Source organism: Narcine bancroftii, chromosome 11, assembly GCF_036971445.1.
Source record: "Narcine bancroftii isolate sNarBan1 chromosome 11, sNarBan1.hap1, whole genome shotgun sequence".
NCBI lineage: Eukaryota > Metazoa > Chordata > Chondrichthyes > Torpediniformes > Narcinidae > Narcine > Narcine bancroftii.
This window is the reverse complement of record NC_091479.1, coordinates 91,884,663-91,903,704: the sequence shown is the minus strand read 5'-3', so window position 1 is coordinate 91,903,704 and position 19,042 is coordinate 91,884,663.

The following is a 19,042-nucleotide window of genomic DNA, read 5'->3' as shown; positions in this document are numbered from 1 at the left end:
AGACCAAGGAAGAAAAATGAAATTAAATAGAATCTAATTTGATTTCATTTTGGATGAGAGTACTGTTAATAGAAGCAATGTTTCTTTGGTATTTTAAATTTAAAATTTAGACATACGGAAAGGTAACAGGCCATTTCGGCCCACGAGCCCGTGCCACCCAAATAAACCCAATTTACCTACAAGCCCCGATAAACCTACATTCCAAACAGTGGGAGGAAACCCACACAAACAGCAATTCTGTACAGTCAGCATGGGATTCGAACCCCGGTCCCAATTGCTGGCGCTGTTAAAGCATTGTGCTAATGGCCACCCAATGATAGTTTGAAAAAAAAATACACAGGAACATATTTTTTCAACAAAAATAAATCATTGCCTGTGCAAAAGTTGGTGATATACTTACTGATCCTGGACACAGGAAACATCCCTCCCTTTCTTGAGGCATGTGCACTGCTCCTTACGCTCCTCTGCTAGACTTAATGCTGGGTTCAGAGCCACAATGTAAATGCCCTGAGATGAAGGGGGCTGTTTATATCTGGCCTCTCACCTTTATATGAGCCATGGATTGGAAAGTTTAGTGTTTTAAAAATATTTTTAAAATTTACATTTCTTGAATATATTTTAAACAACCTTATCAGTTATAATTTTCTTTTATATATTTTAATTAAATAGCTGGATTTCAATTGTTTCTAAATCTCTTTGGAAGTCACTGAAAACTTTTACCGAGGTTTTTGACAACAGGAGCAATCAAAGGGCCATCAGGGCAATGCAAAGGCAGAGCATCTGAAACTGCCAGCCATGGCCTTATCTCTGCTTCATGGGGCATTCAGGCAGCAAATCTCAAACTTGATCTCTTATGAATGACCGCAAAATATGACTGTGTGTAGGGTGCAGGGACCAGAAGCCAAAACACCCCAGAGTGTGCCAGATCTAGCCACTGAAAGGGCCATAAGATATAGGAGCAGAAATATGCAATTCAGCCCATTGCGTCTGCCCCTCCATTCAAACGTGTACTGATCCATTTTCCCACTCAGCCCCATTCCTCAGCCATCTCCCCATAACCTTTGGTGCCCTGGCTAATCAAAAAACTATCAATCTCTGTCTTAAATGACCTGGTCTCCACAACTGCCTGTGGCAACAAATTCCACAGATTTACCACCCTCTGGCTGAAGAAATCTCTATACATCTCTGCCCTTCAATCCTGAAGTTGTGCCCTCTTATCCTCTACTCTCCCACCATGGGAAACAACCTTTCTACATCTACTCTGACCATGCTTTTAAAAATTCAAAATGATTCAATGAGATCCACCCTCATTCTCCTAAATTCCAACGGACACAGACCAAGAGCTGTCAAACGCTCCTCATATGAAAACACTTTCATTCCCGGAATCATGTTAGTGAACCTCCTCAGAACTCTCCTCTGAGAGATGATTTTTCCTTGCCCCAAAGTGTACTATATTTGTTCAACAATGAATGCACATGAATAAACACTTTCTAATTATTGTTTATAGCAGCCCTGAATCAATCAGAAGCGACGAGATTCAAAGAAAGCAAGAGATCCAGGTGAAATAAGCACAGTGATGTCCAACAAATGTTTAAAATATTTGATGATAAACTTGGATCAAAATATCAATGAGCAGCTAGACCCTGAAAAGAGGCGTAAAGATCAGGATACTCAATTAACCCATGCCTTTTTCTAAGATGCAGAGAGCATTTCAAATTCACACTGCCTTCTCGTTTATCATGCCCAAACCTTGCTAATCATTGGATTATCACCTCAACAGGGGGCCAAAGTTTGAAAGTAGCTGACTCTACTTTGATTGTACTGATGAAAGCCAGGTTACATCTCCTTAAGATATGGTGCATTGCGACAATTGTTCACTCATATGATGCAACTCGTCTCGTTCCACAAGTCCAAGGATGGTGCAGCGAGGGAAAGATCGTGCTTGATGATTTTCTGAATGTATTAGAAGTCGGAGGAGTTGACTTCAGGCAGTTAATATCAAGATGATTCTTGTCCTTGAGGCAACTAATATTAAGTCAGAAGGAGAACTGAAATCATAGTGTTCAGACATACCAATTCTCCCTCCTCTGTCAGTCTCTTCTGATTTACAAGCCGCAGATCCTGATTCCTTGATTCACTCCAGCGGTGGAGTGTTTGATAATTGCTCATATTTTTAATTGATGAGTTTGAATGGTTTTTGACCGTCTCTCAATGTCAGCATTCATTGGATGCAACTTGTTTAGCGTTCCACCTACCTTTAAACCTTGGTTAGGCTACATTTGGAGTATTATGTGCAATTCTGGTCGCAGTCCTAAAAGGATTGGAGGCTTTGGAGTGGTTACAGAAGAGGTTCACCGGGATGTTGGCTGGATTAGAAAATATTGACAATAAGGAGAGGTTGGACAAACTTGATTTGTTTTCTCTGGAACATCAAAGTTTGAGGGGTGACCTGACCGAAGTATATAAAATGATGAGAGGGGTTGATAGAGAGAATAATCAGAGTCTTTTTCCCAGTGTGCAAATCTGAAATGGGGGTCATGCCTTTAACGTAAGGACTAAAGCAGGGGTGGCCAACCTTTTAATTTTTAATTTTTAATTTAGACGTACAGCACGGTAAGGGGCCATTTTGCCAAACGAATGTAGGTTAATTGGGTGGCACAGACATGTGGGCCGAAATGGCCCCTTACCGTGCTGTATGCCTAAATTAAAAATTGAAAATTAAAAGGTTGGCCACCCCTGGTCTAAAGGATATTTAAAAAGGATTTTTTTTAAACCACACACAGAGAAGAGGGTGGGAATTGCCTTGGCTCAGTTGGATAGATCTGGAGTCAAATCAATGCAAGAGAATGTGTGTTTTCTTTTTCTGAATTAATTTGGAAATAAAATTGCACCAATGAATCCCAAAAACAAATAGCTTTGCCATCCACTTTTGAGTGCTTGGAGTTTTGATTGCACATTAAAATCTAAATTTTGTAACTTTATTATGCTTTCTATAATCAGAACTCTTCCTTGTGGGCATTTTCTAAGTTACCTCTGTGACCTGCATGCCATAAACTGATAAACCTTACAATACACTCCACATTGGCCATCTCATGACTAAACAATATTCCTCATTGGTATAAATCACAAATATGATGTGGCATATATTTTATGATATACATCTTGGGACCAATACACAAGAAACTCTTTTTTCTTTAAAACCTCCTCTGCTTAGTTGATGATTGACCACAGTATACAGTCAAAGTTTTAATGAAGTGAGAAGTGTTGAATGTGCATTAGGTGTAAATTATTACAAAGTTGATCTGTTGTCAATGCTTGTCCAGGAAGGGACGATTAAGGTCGTGTTTTATCTTGCTCATGTGTTTTTAAAGAGAAGGTGATTATGTTCTCTCACCAGAAAAGTACGTATATATTAAATATTATTTTAATATGCTAGAATTTCTAGTTAACAATTCCTTCTGCAAACATTGGAGCTGAATTGTTGGGCTTGCAACAGTCAGGGAGAGTCTCTGGTGAAATGGAGTGGGGAGCGGCAGTAGAATGGTTAGAAATTCATTCCCGCTTAAACACAGATTACAATTATTCGATGAGAGGAACCAACATGATTGGGTCCATATTGGTGAGGAATCATTTTCACATGCACAACTTTCTTCAAGTATTCTGCAGATGGGCTGTTGAACATGTCAACCTCCATCCAAGCTTCCAGTCATGCACAATGTACAGTCATGAAATGATGGGCCATTTTGCAGGAATGCAGCTGGAATTTGAGGTGGGGGGAGGGGTGGTCCTGTTGGAGAGCAGTGCAGTTGCTGAAGACAGTGGTCCCACAGCTCCAGGGTGACAGGTTCAAGCCTGACCTTAGGTACTGGCTGCAAAGTTTTCATGTTCTCTCTGTGGTGGCATGGCTTTCATCTGTAGCATCCTGCTTCTCAAGTATTATCTTGGCATCTATGACAGATGATTGGGATCCCCAAACACAAAATGATAATACCTGAGGAGCGATCAGAAAATTTCCCCATGGCTCTTACCCCATTCAAACACTCACTAACAAAACTGCAGTAAGATGTCATCTTTAAATGTTCTGTAAAAGCATATTCTTGTTTTATTCAGTGTTCATCATCGCGGATGGAACTTGCACATATCCATTTATCCCTCTTACTCATTGGGATAAATGGCTTAATTCTACCCTGATGTCTTATGGTCTTATCTTGATTAGTAAGGGCCCCAAGAGAGCAGGTCAAGGAAAAAAAATGATCACCTCTGACTTAAATCACAGAGCAGACTTGATGGGCCAAATGATCTATTTCTACTCATAGACCTTAATGTCTTATCTCTTCTTTTAGTCCTGTCCCCAGAGCTTCCCAATCACTTGTAGCTTCCAATCTTGCAGTGATGGAAGTTGTAGTTACAGACAACATTGAGAAATTCTGGGATTGATGCTCGCCTCTGGTCATACATCACACTTTCCTGCAAGTGTTATTGTTCTAACCTCCGGAAGAGGCTTTTGATAAAAAGAAATATGCTACACTAAAATGGAGCTGTCAAGTGATGCAAATTATATATTACAGAACCCATAAGGTTGGACTACACCAATATTATGACAAATGACTGAAATGATTTGACAGATACACAGCAGATTCCATTGTGTAAACTTTATGGATCACTTCAGAATTTTAGGACTGAATGAGCTTTAATGTTACAATTTGCTATCAACATGTGTTCAATTATCCACAGTAACAAATAGTCTTTCTTTTTTTTTTAAATAGGAAACTATGTTTTTGAGTTCTTTACCTGAAAGGATATGGTGTGGCCCTCAATAATCACAGCTGTTGTATACATTAGAAATAGAAATATACATTTACAATGTGTGCACATGAACAAATCTGACCATATGATTCACATAGGTGATGCTCTAAATGACATTTATTCTTCACACATTTAACTCTCGTCCCAAAGTGATATGAATGATGCAAGATGCAGGTGACAACAAAGAAAATGGACTTGAATTAATCATTCAAGAAAACAATTTCACCCCAACAGTCAAATTTACATGACGTTGCAGTCTACACTTTATTATAATTCGGCCTGTCTCTCATTAATTATTTCCCATGCTCAGTGAAAAGGAAATTTCTACGAGCATACTTATTTTAGACTTAAAAATTCCTTCCATTACTTATGCCGCAAGTCAATCGTTCACAAATACATGCTTAATTTGAATAAATAGCACCACATATATCAAACAGAACATCTGACATGATCCTATCTCTGTCAAAAGGAAAAAAAATCAAATCATTTCATTGGATTTATTCAATCAAATTTTACCTTCAAATCGCACATGAAAGTAATGAAAGCAGGAAAATATAAGGTATTGATACTTTCTAAACAAGAATTAATCCACCTGGGTTAAAATACTCTTACAAAATGTCTATATAACACAGTTGTTGATCCAGCTTTATAATGAAGGATTGAATTTCCCTTCTGCACGTTTGGGTCTTTAACCAGAACTGATTTTAAGAAAATGTTACTTAATATTGATCAGAAGGTCAAATCATTCCCAAGTAAAGAAACAGAATTGCAACCTATTGCATTATTTCCTTATAGACAGATGCTAACCTGGGAGAGGACCTTTCCTGACGTCAGCACATCAGGGCAGTTGTGAAGAAATCAAACCAACCCCTCTACTTTCTAAGGAGTTGGAGGAGATTTAGCACGCCTTTTTCTTTTAGAAGGATAATTGCAGATATTTATTATTTTTTTTTGTGTTGATTGCTTCTTATTTCAATTACGTATACCACAGGCAGTCCCTGGGTTAAAAATGAGTTCCTTTACCTAGGCCTATCTTTAACTCAAATAAGTACATATGGTCCTTATTTAGCCTCAGTAAATCAAATGTTTATCTTAGTATATATCGTATATAATTTAGCTTTCTATGCATGAAAAACACTTAAGAAACACTTCCGAATACACAACAACATATTCTTTCTTTTTCTTTGGCTTGGCTTCGTGGACGAAAATTTATGGAGGGGTATGTCCACGTCTGCTGCAGGCTCGTTGGTGACTGACAAGTCCGATGCGGGACAGGCAGGCACGGTTGCAGCGGTTGCAAGGAAAATTGGTTGGTTGGGGTTGGGTTTTTCCTCCTTTGTCTTTTGTCAGTGAGGTGGGCTCTGCAGTCTTCTTCGAAGGAGGTTGCTGCCTGCCGAACTGTGAGGCGCCAAGATGCACGGTTGGAGGCGATATCAGCCCACTGGCGGTGGTCAATGTGGCAGGCACCAAGAGATTTCTTTAAGCAGTCCTTGTACCTCTTCTTTGGTGCACCTCTGTCTCGGAGGCCAGTGGAGAACTCGCCATAGAACACGATCTTGGGAAGGCGATGGTCCTCCATTCTGGAGACGTGACCCACCCAGTGCAGTTGTGTCTTCAGCAGCATGGATTCGATGCTTGCGGACTCTGCCAGCTCGAGTACTTCGATGTTGTTGATGAAGTTATTCCAATGAATGTTGAGGATGGAGCGGAGACAGGGCTGATGGAAGCATTCTAGGAGCCGGTAGAGGACCCATGATTCGGAGCCGAACAGGAGCGTGGGTATGACAAAGGTTCTGTACATGCTGATCTTGGTATATTAAACATCATAATACAGTACAGTACAAAATTGGATGAAAATTGGGGAAGATGATGGAGAGATGGCTACTCTTGGAGAGAATGGAGCTGGTCCTGGAGAGTAAGGGTTTGATTTTTGCCATGTGAAACCTGGAGGTGAAATCAACTGAAAAGGAGCATCTGTTCATTTCTAGTTGCCTTTAACCCAAAGAAGTATTAAAGAGTCATAACACTGTTGGTTCACGAGTCACTTGCAAACCAGATGAACTAAGAGTACAACACAGTTAATGCGTTCCAAGCAAGTTCAGTGCTATGGAAAACTGTACTGTTCAAACCATTATTACAATGCACTTTAATGTAATATGTTCCAGTGCTATAAAAGGGATATACAAAACTGATCTTTATTGGCAATATATATTTAATGACAAAAAGTGAACATGGTTTATTTTTTAAAAATCCCTAATGCATTGTTCAATGATTTGGAAACTTGCTGGTCTGCCCGTAACCCTAACCCAGGAGTTCACCTCCATATAAACTGGCATTGTTCAGTGGTTTGGAAACTCGCTGGTCTGACCCTAACCCTAACCCATGGGTTCCCCTCCATACAAACTGGCATTGTTCAGTGGTTTGGAAACTCACTGGTCTGCTGCATCAGAGCAGAGATGAAAAAAAAAACCCAGATTCCCATCAGTGTACAGCAGCGTGCTGTGGGATAGCGCAGGGAGCCCGATCACAGCGGGGACAGCAATAACTTTCAACACAGCCACTTAACTCTCTCTATTCCACACTCAGTGCCTATATTTCAAATATTTTAAACTAGAGTCTTGCAAAGTATTATGAGGTGGTTTAAACAACAATAAAAGTTTAACATTGCACATTTAAGACTGTGGGTCAAAAAGAGAATCACACAGCATAATCCCTCGCGATGCTGACTCAACTATGCTCGAACTGGAAGTTGACGGCACTCTACTTCTGGCCAGCTTGCCGGTTCGTAAGTACAAGTCGTTTGTAAATCGGATGTTATTAATCTGGGGACTGTCGGTATTGTGGTTGATTTTTAGTTGGTTTTATAATTATTTACTTTTTTTAAAACCCAGTACCTGTTCAGCTGCAGCAAGTAAAAATTTGGCTGCATATGTAGATTGTACAACATATATGGCAATAAACTCTTTATCATTACTGTGGTTTTCTCTTTAGCCATTGTGGAATACTGGCAAAACTGCTATTTATTGCCCATCGTGGTCTTACTTGCCTGCCATTTTTTTGGGCACATGAGTTGATTAAGAATCTGAATAAAACCACACATTTTCTGTCAGGTCTGCGAAGATAACAATTGGTGCTATCTGTTACTCATTTCCAGGCTTGTACTTTGACAAGGCGTAAAACTGGATAGCTTCCATTTAAACTCTCCTTCTTTTCACTTTCACCCTTACAGTAACTTCTTGCTCAAACCAACTTATTTTTTAAAGTCTGCCTCATCCCTGGTGTACAAGGTTTACATCAAAATTCCCACAAGTCTAAGTTGCACATACATCATGTTCATAATCAACAAAATGAACTGACCCCAGGCAATACATCTGGCCCTTAAACTTGATTTGTACTGCTTACACTACGGAGCTGAAGGGTGAATATTGATTGTACTTGTAGAAGTAGGCGCAGAACTGAAAATTCTGATGCAAATGAAATACATATGCGGCTGTGCACGCTGACACAGCAGTGAGAAGTTGAGAAGTTATTTCACATTGCTTTCGTTAGCATCAGGATAAAATAAATGAAATTGTGCATAGATTCAGATCCAATTAATAATAATCCAAGAAGTTTGCAGCGACTACTAAAATATGCAGCAGAAAAATTCCCAAGTTGCTACATTTAAATTCGATTATGGATAAATATCCACATTTGCTTGTCATTTCTACAAAGATTAATTAGCTCTTTCCTTCCATCAACACTATTGCAAAGTTAAAATAGCTGAGACAACAAAGGCAACATTAGCTGCATGGATGTGCATTTTAACACGTTTTATGTAAACATTAATTCACCCCATTATTCTGCTAATGTATACCTTTCATGCACAATGAAATGATAACAAAACAATTCATTTAATTAGAATCAAATAATTTATATTTTAAATAAGTATGATATCTTTAAAAGTTTTCAGGTTGTAAATATTAAATGGAAAAAAAGGAAACATTTGTCGCGTTAAGCAAATATCAGTTGTAATGGATATAACATTAAATCATTTTGATATTCATTATATTCTTCAATCACGGTGCACAACAGGGCAGAGAGAAGCTAATGGGTCCACTTTTAATCCTCACCACCTCTTTCAAAGGATAATCCAATTCATCTAACTCTAAACACTTGTTCCTAACTCATGTAGTGGCTTTTTCTTCAACGATTTAACCAGTTCATCTTGATGGCATTAACTGAATCTGAGGTCATTATCTTATCAGGTAGAAAGTTTTAAATTTTCACTTTATGAATTTTTTTAAAAAAACCTCGTGCCCCCAAAGTATTTTTACCATTCAATCTCTACCTTTTTGTGCATGTTTTAGAGCAATCTGTCTTTATTCTTTTGATCTAAACCCTTTCATTGAACTTCTTTATTGTCAATATGCTGTAGAGAAGGACCTGATCTTCTCACTTCCAGCTATGAAATTGCAATTTCTTATATTCTTGCAATGAATCTATTAAATTCCCATTGGACGTTTTCAAAAAGCTGAGATGTCCTTTCAAAAGTAAGGTGCACATGTAGAATTTTTAATAATTTGTAGTCACCTGACTACACAAAAAGAATCATAATAAAAAATCATTAATTTGAGTCAAACATTAAAAATTCTTGCATAAGTTTCATTGAGTTCCTTGAAAGGAGGAATGATAGATCAGTAAATTTAAGAAAGGAATTCCAGAGCTTTGGGACTTGCCAGTTGCTATTGATGGAGCAAATAAAAATGGGAAAAAACAATAAGTCATTGTTGACGGTAGACTTAAAGAAAATTAACATACCAGGCAGGGATTCAAAAATAGCAATGAGTATTCTAAAACTGACATTTTATTGATTAGGAACCATTATAAATCAGCATGTTCAGGCAGATAGCTGAACAGAATGTAAATAAGAGCATTGACTTTTAGTTTACAAATAGGAGAATGAAGAAGGCCATCCATTAATGCATTGAAATAGTTTCTTTGGCTTGGCTTCGCGGACGAAGATTTATGGAGGGGGTAAAAGTCCACGTCAGCTGCAGGCTCGTTTGTGGCTGACCAGTCCGATGCGGGACAGGCAGACACGGTTGCAGCGGCTGCAGGGGAAAATTGGTTGGTTGGGGTTGGGTTTTCCTCCTTTGCCTTTTGTCAGTGAGGTGGGCTCTGCGGTCTTCTTCAAAGGAGGTTGCTGCCGCCAAATTGTGAGGCGCCAAGATGCATGGTTTGAGGCGATATCAGCCCACTGGCAGTGGTAAATGTGGCAGAGTCTGGAAAAACACCCAACTGAAAAACCTCACAAAGATAAGCATATACAGAGCCGTTGTCATACCCACACTCCTGTTCGGCTCCGAATCATGGGTCCTCTACCGGCATCACCTACGGCTCCTAGAACGCTTCCACCAGCGTTGTCTCCGCTCCATCCTCAACATCCATTGGAGCGCTTTCATCCCTAACGTCGAAGTACTCGAGATGGCAGAGGTCGACAGCATCGAGTCCACGCTGCTGAAGATCCAGCTGCGCTGGGGTTGAAATAGTCATCCAGTGATAAAAGCATGGAAGAGAAATCTCCCATTTATAGGAAGGTAACAGGCAAGTTCAGTGCAATCAAATTATCACAGCCATTTTGAGACTTTATTTAATTTAGCCTCCACAATTTTTACTTCTTATCCAATTTCTTTGCTGAAATTTATCTACGATGGTTATTCCTTAAGCCCCACCAAATTGAGTATGCCTCTGAAGATACTACAGGAGATTACAGCATTTGAATCTAATTGACCTCTACTCTCAATTTAGTCACTTATAGATATTTTACTCTAACTATCTCTTCTTAAATACATTAAAATCTAGACATACAGCATGCATACTGCACAGTAACTCAAACTTCAGCCCACAAGCCTGTGGTGCCCAAATCCACCCAATTAACCCACAACCTCTCGCATGTTTTGATGGGTGTGATAAATCTAGAGTGCCCAGAGGAAACCCACGCAGATATGGGGAGAATGTAAAAACTCCTTACAGACAGCGTCAGATTCAAACCCATCACTGGCGCTTTATTAGCGTTGCGCTATCCATGCCACTCTTGTCATTAGTCAATCATTATGTCCTAATTACAGTATTTGGCAACATTCACCCAGCCTTTCTTTCGTTTGTCAGCTTTCCTGGTAAAAGCCTCGAAAACTCTACAAGGTTGGTTAAACATGAATTGCCGTGCACAAAGCCATGTTGTCTATCCCGAATCAATCCTTGGCTCTCCAAATAATTGTATATCCGATCTCTTAGAACACCTTCCAATAATTTACTTACTACTGACTTTTGAGAGTTATATTGGAGCATTTTTTAAACAACAGAACAATGTGAGCTACCCTCCAATTCTCTGGCACCAGAGCCCCTACAATTTCTATACTAGCCTCCCTCAAGGTCCAAGGAAATATTTTGTCAGGCCCTGGGGATTTATCCAACCTTTTTTCCTTTAAGACAGCAAGCACTTCCTCCTCCTCCCTAATCTGTACAAGTTCCACGACTTCACTGCTTTTTTTCCTTACTTCCCACGACTCTGTGCCCATTTCCTGAGGGAATACTATTGAAAAAAAAAAAATTTGAGATCTGCCCCATCACTTCTGGCTCCATACAAAGTTGACCACTATGATCTTCAACAGGACCAATTTTGTCCCTTACTATGCTTTTGCTGTTAATATACATATAGAGACCCTTAGGACTTGCCTTCAGATAGTCAGCCAAAGCTACCTCATGTCTTCTTTTAGCCGTCCTGATTTCTTGAGGTTTTTCTCGTATTTTTTATGCTCCACCAGTCCATCATTTTCTCCATGTTGCCCATATCTATACACCTCTCTCTTCTTCCAAACTAAATCACCAACATCCCTCAAATCAAGGTTCCCTATGCCTGCCTAATGGTGCCTTTAACCTGACGAGAACAAACAAACTCTAAAACTTTACCTTTCAAGGTCCTCCACTTACTTCACACATCCTCACCTGTAACGATTTATCCCAATCCACGCTTTCTAGATCCTTTCTTATTTCCTCAAAATTGGCCTTTCTCCAATTTATAATCTCAAACTGAGGTCCAGACCTACTAGTCTCCATGATTTACTTGAAACTAATGATATTATGATCACTGAACCCAGGATGGTCCTTACACATACCTCTCTACTTCATTAAAATTTTCCATGAATGTGAATGCTCTTCCCTCAACACCATCTGCAAGAAGCGAAAAGTTCCACCCTCTTCTACTGTAACCACAAAACCTTCCATGATGACAATTCTGAGCTTGATTTTGTACATTTATTTGCCCTTTTCTCTCATTATAGGATGGTGGAAAAATATACTTTAATGTGTTAGTACAGCTCATTAAATATCAGCAAATGTGATGTACCTAGAACATAGAATTTTCATGCCTTTCTGATTAAATAGCAAAGCTAAATGTCACAGGGGTAACCTCCCCATTGATGGACTTTCTGACCTCATTTTGAATGCCCATCAATAAAACCCACAGCAGAAGTATACATTTGTGTCTCAGAAAAACTCTGGCAGAGTAGAAATGGAAATTCACGAAGCAAGAAAATTAAGGAAGTTTTACTAGAACTCAAACTTGAGAAATTATGACAATAATTAGTATTAATTAGTTTGTATTTAAATGCTGGTAACCAGTGCCAAATACAAATGCAATTTAAATTAACTTAAAAACAAAACAAAATCTGATTTGGGAGTAATCTGAGTACAATGCTTGTTTATTTACTGTATAATAATGTAAACTGGGTGATTAAGTATTTCAGCCATGTTAATCTCATCTTCATTTCCACTAAAGTCAATGGAAAGTCTGTGACACTTGCGGTGGATTTTGCTTCAAGCAAACAATTAGGCTCGATGCATGTTCCTTTAAAGGTCTTCCTCTTCTATTTACACAGAGTGCTATGTTCATTTTCTCTCACACTTCTGAAACAGCAGGAGGATTCAAGCCTCCTGATGTCTTGTTGGGACGAATACAACAGATAAGGATATAAATAAAGGCTGCAGGATGGTCAAGAGTTTGAATTAGCAATATTATTTTGCTTTACTTTGGTTCAGTTATGCAACTGGTCTATGCTATTATAGACTGAATAATATTAAACAGGCTAATGAGGTTGGTGTGGTTGGTGTAATGGTTAGTGCACTGCCTTTACAGCGCCAGCAATTGGGACCGGACCTAGGTTTGAATCCCACTCTGACTGTAAGCAGTTTGTATGTTCTCCCCATGTCTGTGTTAATTTTCTCTGGGGGCTCTGGTTTCCTCCCACCCTTCAAAAATGTACCAGGGTGTAGGTTAGTGTGGTATAATTTGGGCGGCATGGACTCATGGGGCCAAATTGGCCTGTTACAGTGCTGTATGTCTAATTTAAAGATAAGTGTGATTTTCAGATTAATCCATTGGGAATCCATTGAAGTCATGATAGCTTCCATCCTGTAGTCCATTAGTGGCCTCACTACCTCCTCCTGACATTTTGTTGCTTCAGTAATCTGCCGTGGCCTCCAACCCATTGCGTAGCTCATGTGCAAAAGGTTGATGGCAAACATCTCAGATATTCTATGAAAAATCATTTCCATCTAATTCCACATGGGATTGCTTGAGAACATTTTGCCTTTCAAAGACAGACACCCTACATCTGGTTTGCCAGTTTTCTCAGTGAAAGGAAATTATGTCTCAACATCCATGAGAGGAATGATATTTTCATTCTCGTCCTACATCCTTCTGAAGTACTTAACTGTCATTACAAGCTTCAACCGTCAACTCTTCTATCTCACTAAGAGAATCCTCTCTCTTGTGCCTCTCTAAGTAAGCCCTGGGATAAATGAATCAACACGGAGATGTCAACAGAGTCTCATCACTTTAAAACTCAGTGGATGAGCCATTTGGCTTTGGACTGGAAGTGCACAAAATGCTCTCTTTGGGGTACTCACCAAAGATGTACAAGAAAATACAGATACATTTTCATGAAGCCACAATGTTTAGTTTAAAGATACAGCGCAGTAACAGGACCTTCCGGCCCACAATCCTCATCACCCAAATATACTCATGTGATGAATTGGCCTACTGACCCCATGTTAAGAATTTGAGAGACATTCAGAAACCATGCAAGGATGCCAGCTTTTCAAGATATTTTTCAGTCCTGCATTTTATCTATCTACATTCAGTTTTGGACATCATCTACTATTCCTCCTTACTTTGGGAGTTCTTCCCACCACACTTCCAACCTTCCACTCCCCTGGTCCTGAATAGCCCATTTTTCTTCCCTACCCAAGATCCACAACTAGGACTTGTGATGCTTCGTTTATTATAATAAAGAAACTTGAGTTCTTTTTTAAAATGACTAGATTTATTAAGTAAGCACTGAAAACAGAACAGACACATGAAGACCTCATGGGAAGGCGTCCATATTGAATCTACTAAAGATGCAACAACATTTTCACAAGATGCAACATTCTCCAGATGCGACACATTCTGTCTCCAACTCCTCCTGGCAGTAGCACTATATCACTACATCCCCTTTCCTTGAGATATTTAATCAAACATGAAACATTAATACAGAATACTTTCAATTTAAAATTCAACACATGAATGTAACATGAACATAAGCAGCACACGCTTTTAAATGTGCAGTTCTTTTTTTCTTTTATAGATTCAGTCTGTCAGGTGCTTTGATAACTCATGTGGATTTTCTTAATACGGTTGCTTTTGTCGGCCCTGCAGGTACTTGTGTCAGCTCTGCAGGTGCTTGTGTCGGCTCTGCAGGTGCTTGTGTCGGCTCTGCAGGTCCACTACTGTTTAGCATGGATGGTGTTTCCTCTGTTTCTGTGCAGGATGAATCCTCTGCATTTATCTGTTCCTGCAGTATCTCTGGCATTTTCAGCAGGCTCCTTCGATTCCTCCTCATTACTTGACCATCCTCTGACCTGACAGAGTAGGCCAATTTACTTCTCCAAAAACAGAAGCCTTTTCGTCCCAAGTGTTGGAATCTCTGAGTCTCACTATGTCATGTTGTACCAGTGGCCCTAAGCTTCTTGCTGACTTGTCATTGTTTGCCTTTTGTCTCCCTTGAAAACACTTTTGTTTCTGTTTGATATCTTGGTTCTTGTTTGGGTCTACAGAGTAGGGAAGTGTGGTGCGTATTTTATGTCCCATCAGAAGCTCAGCAGGTGACATGCCATGTTTAAGTGGTGAAGCTCTGTAACTCAGTAGAGCTAGGTATGGATCTGAGCCAATGTTCAGTGCTTTCTTGAGAAACTGTTTAACTATATGCACTCCTTTCTCTGCTTTGTCAATTCACTGTGGATGCAGAGGACCTGAAGTCAAAAATCAGAAATCATACTCTTCTGCAAAGTTCTGGAATTCTCTACAACTGTAACATGGTCCATTGTCACTGTCGACAATTTGAGGAATTCTATGTCTTTCAAAGATTGATTTCATATATTGGATTATACAAGCAACAGACAGGCTAGGAAGCAGCACAATCTCTGAATAATTTGATAGATAGTCAATAACCAGCAAGTAATTTTTCCATCCATGTGGAACAGATCAGTCCCAACTTTCTGCCATGGTTCTGCTGGTACTTTTGTGATGTTTCAAACAGGTCTCACAGCTTGAAACCATCCTGACAATATCAGCATTTATCCCTGGCCAATAATGAGCAGTTCTGGCCCTCCATTTGCATTTTTCAATTCCATGGTGTTCCTCATGCACACATCGCAGGGAATGAGAAATGATAATTCTGCTCAGTCTGAGTAGAAGCCCATTTACAACATTCAGCTCTGATGTTGTAGTATGACTGACATTAACCTCTAGGCCATCCTTCATTCTGATTCTTTTTTTTTTTCACACCATAATTCACAATAGCCATGATATACACTTTTTCTTTTCCACACATTTACAGTGACTTTTTCTCCCTCCCCCCTCCCTCCTCCCAAGCCACCCCCCCACCCCCCCCCCTCTCATCCATTTTAGGTATACAATCTAGGTTGCATTAATTCAGTTAGACAATGTTGTCATTCAACAAAAATACACCAGAAATTCTACTGAGTCCATTCTTTTCTTTTCTTCTCCTTCCATCAACTTAGGTAATGTTTGTTCCCGGTAGGTTTTCGCTATTGTATTTAATGTAAGGCTCCCATACTTGTTCGAATATTTCAATATTATTTCTTAAACTATATGTTATTTTTTCTAATGGAATACATTTATTCATTTCTATATACCATTGTTGTATTTTCAAATTATCTTCCAATTTCCAGGTTGACATAATACATTTTTTTGCTACGGCTAGGGCTATCTTGACAAATCTTTTTTGTGCATCTTCCAAGTCAATTCCAAATTCTTTATTTTTTATGTTACTTAGGAGAAAGATCTCTGGATTCTTTGGTATATTGTTTTCTGTTATTTTATTTAATATCTGATTGAGATCATCCCAAAATTTTTCTACTCTCTCACATGTCCAGATTGCATGAATTGTTGTTCCCCTTTCTTTTTTACATCGAAAACATCTATCAGATACTGTTGGGTCCCATTTATTTAACTTTTGTGGTGTAATGTATAGTCTGTGTAACCAATTATATTGTATCATACGCAGCCTCGTATTTATTGTATTTCTCATCGTTCCAGAGCATAACTTCTCCCATGTTTCCTTTTTTATCTTTATATTTAAATCTTGTTCCCATTTTTGTTTAGTTTTACCATTTGTTTCCTCATTTTCCTTTTCTTGCAGTTTAATATACATATTTTTTATAAATCTTTTGATTAACATTGTATCTGTAATCACATATTCAAGGTTACTTCCCTCTGGTAAACTCAAGTTGCTTCCTAATTTATCTTTCAAGTAGGATCTCAGTTGGTAATATGCCAGCGCTGTATCTCCAGTTATATTGTACTTATCTCTCATTTGTTCAAAGGATAAGAATCTACTTCCTGAAAAACAATTTTCTATTCTTTTAATCCCTTTTTTTTCCCATTTTCTAAAGGCAAGGTTGTCTATTGTAAAAGGGAGTAGCTTATTTTGCGTCAATATTAGTTTTGGTATTTGGTAATTTATTTTATTTCTTTCTACATGAATCTTCTTCCATATATTGAGGAGATGGTGTAATACTGGAGAAGTTCTATGTTGTACCAATTTTTCGTCCCATTTATATAATATGTGTTCAGGTATCTTTTCCCCTATTTTATCTAATTCTAGTCTCGTCCAGTCTGGTTTTTCCCTTGTTTGATAAAAATCTGATAGGTACCTTAATTGTGCGGCTCTATAATAATTTTTGAAGTTTGGCAATTGTAAGCCTCCTTGTTTATAACATTCTGTTAATTTATCTAGTGCTATCCTCGGTTTCCCCCCTCTCCATAAAAATCTCCTTATTATTTTCTTTAACTCTTTGAAGAATTTTTCTGTCAGTTGTATTGGCAATGCCTGAAATAAGTATAGTATCCTTGGAAAAATGTTCATTTTAATACAGTTTATCCTTCCTATCAGTGTTAGTGGTAGCTCTTTCCAATGCTCTAAATCGTCCTGTAATTTTTTCATTAGTGGATTGTAATTGAGTTTATATAATTGGCCTAGATTTTTGTTTATTTGCACACCTAGGTATCTTATTGCCTGCGTTTGCCATCTGAATGGGGATTCCTCCTTAAATTTTGAGAAATCCGCGTTATTCATAGGCATTGCTTCACTTTTATTTACGTTTATCTTGTATCCCGACACTTCTCCATATTCCTTCAATTTCTTATATAGTTCTTTTATTGATAGTTCTGGTTCTGTTAAGTACACTATCACATCATCCGCAAACAGACTGATTTTATATTCCCTGTCTTTTATTTTTATTCCTTTTATATTATTATCTCTTCTTATCGATTCTGCTAGTGGTTCTATAGCTAGCGCAAACAATAATGGTGATAGTGGGCATCCCTGCCGCGTTGACCTGCTTAAGTTAAATTGCTTTGATACATGTCCATTTACTGTCACTTTCGCTAACGGTCCCTTATATAATGCTTTAATCCAATTAATATACTTCTCCGGTAAACTGAATTTTTGCAATACTTTGAACAAGTAATTCCATTCTACTCTGTCGAAGGCCTTCTCTGCGTCTAAAGCAACTGCTACTGCCGGTGCTTTATTTCCTTCTACTGCATGAATTAAGTTAATAAATTTACAAATATTGTCTGTTGTGCGTCTTTTTTTGATAAATCCAGTTTGGTCTAAATTTACCATTTTCGGTACCTGTTCTGCTAATCTGTTCGCTAATAGTTTAGCTATTATCTTATAATCTGTGTTTAGCAGAGATATTGGTCTATATGACGCTGGTGACAGTGGATCTTTCCCTTGTTTTAGTATCACTGTAATTATTGCTGTTTTACATGAATCTGGTAAGTTTTGTGTCTCATCAATCTGGTTGATTACATCCAGGAGGGGCGGTATTATTAGGTCTTTAAATGTTTTGTAGAATTCTATTGGGAGTCCATCCTCTCCTGGTGTCTTATTATTTGGTAAATTTTTTATTATCTCTTGTATTTCTACTGTTCCAAATGGTTCTGTTAATTTATTTTGTTCCTCTATTTGTAGTTTTGGTAGTTCAATTTTAGTCAAAAATTCATCTATTTTCCCTTCTTTCCCTTCGTTTTCGGTTCGGTATAATTGTTCATAGAATTCTCTGAAGTTTTCCTTAATTTCTTTTGGATTATATGTAATTTGTTTGTCTTTTTTCCTTGTTGCCAATACCATTTTCTTAGTTTGCTCTGTCTTAAGCTGCCATGCTAGGATTTTGTGTGTTTTTTCCCCTAGTTCATAATATTTCTGTTTTGTCTTCATTATATTCTTCTCCACCTTATATGTTTGTAATGTTTCATATTTTATTTTTTTATCCGCCAATTCTCTTCTTTTGGTTGTATCTTCCTTTATTGCTAATTTTTTTTCTATGTTTATTATTTCCCTTTCCAACTGCTCTGTTTCCTGATTATAGTCCTTCTTCATCTTGGTTGCATAACTTATTATTTGCCCTCTAATGAATGCTTTCATTGCGTCCCATAGTATAAACTTATCTTCCACTGATTCCGTATTTACTTCAAAGTACATTTTTAATTGTTTTTCAATAAATTCTCTAAAATCCTGTCTTTTAAGTAGCATGGGGTTTAATCTCCATCTATACATTCTTGGAGGGATGTCCTCTAGCTCTATTGCCAATAACAGGGGTGAGTGGTCCGATAATAGTCTAGCTT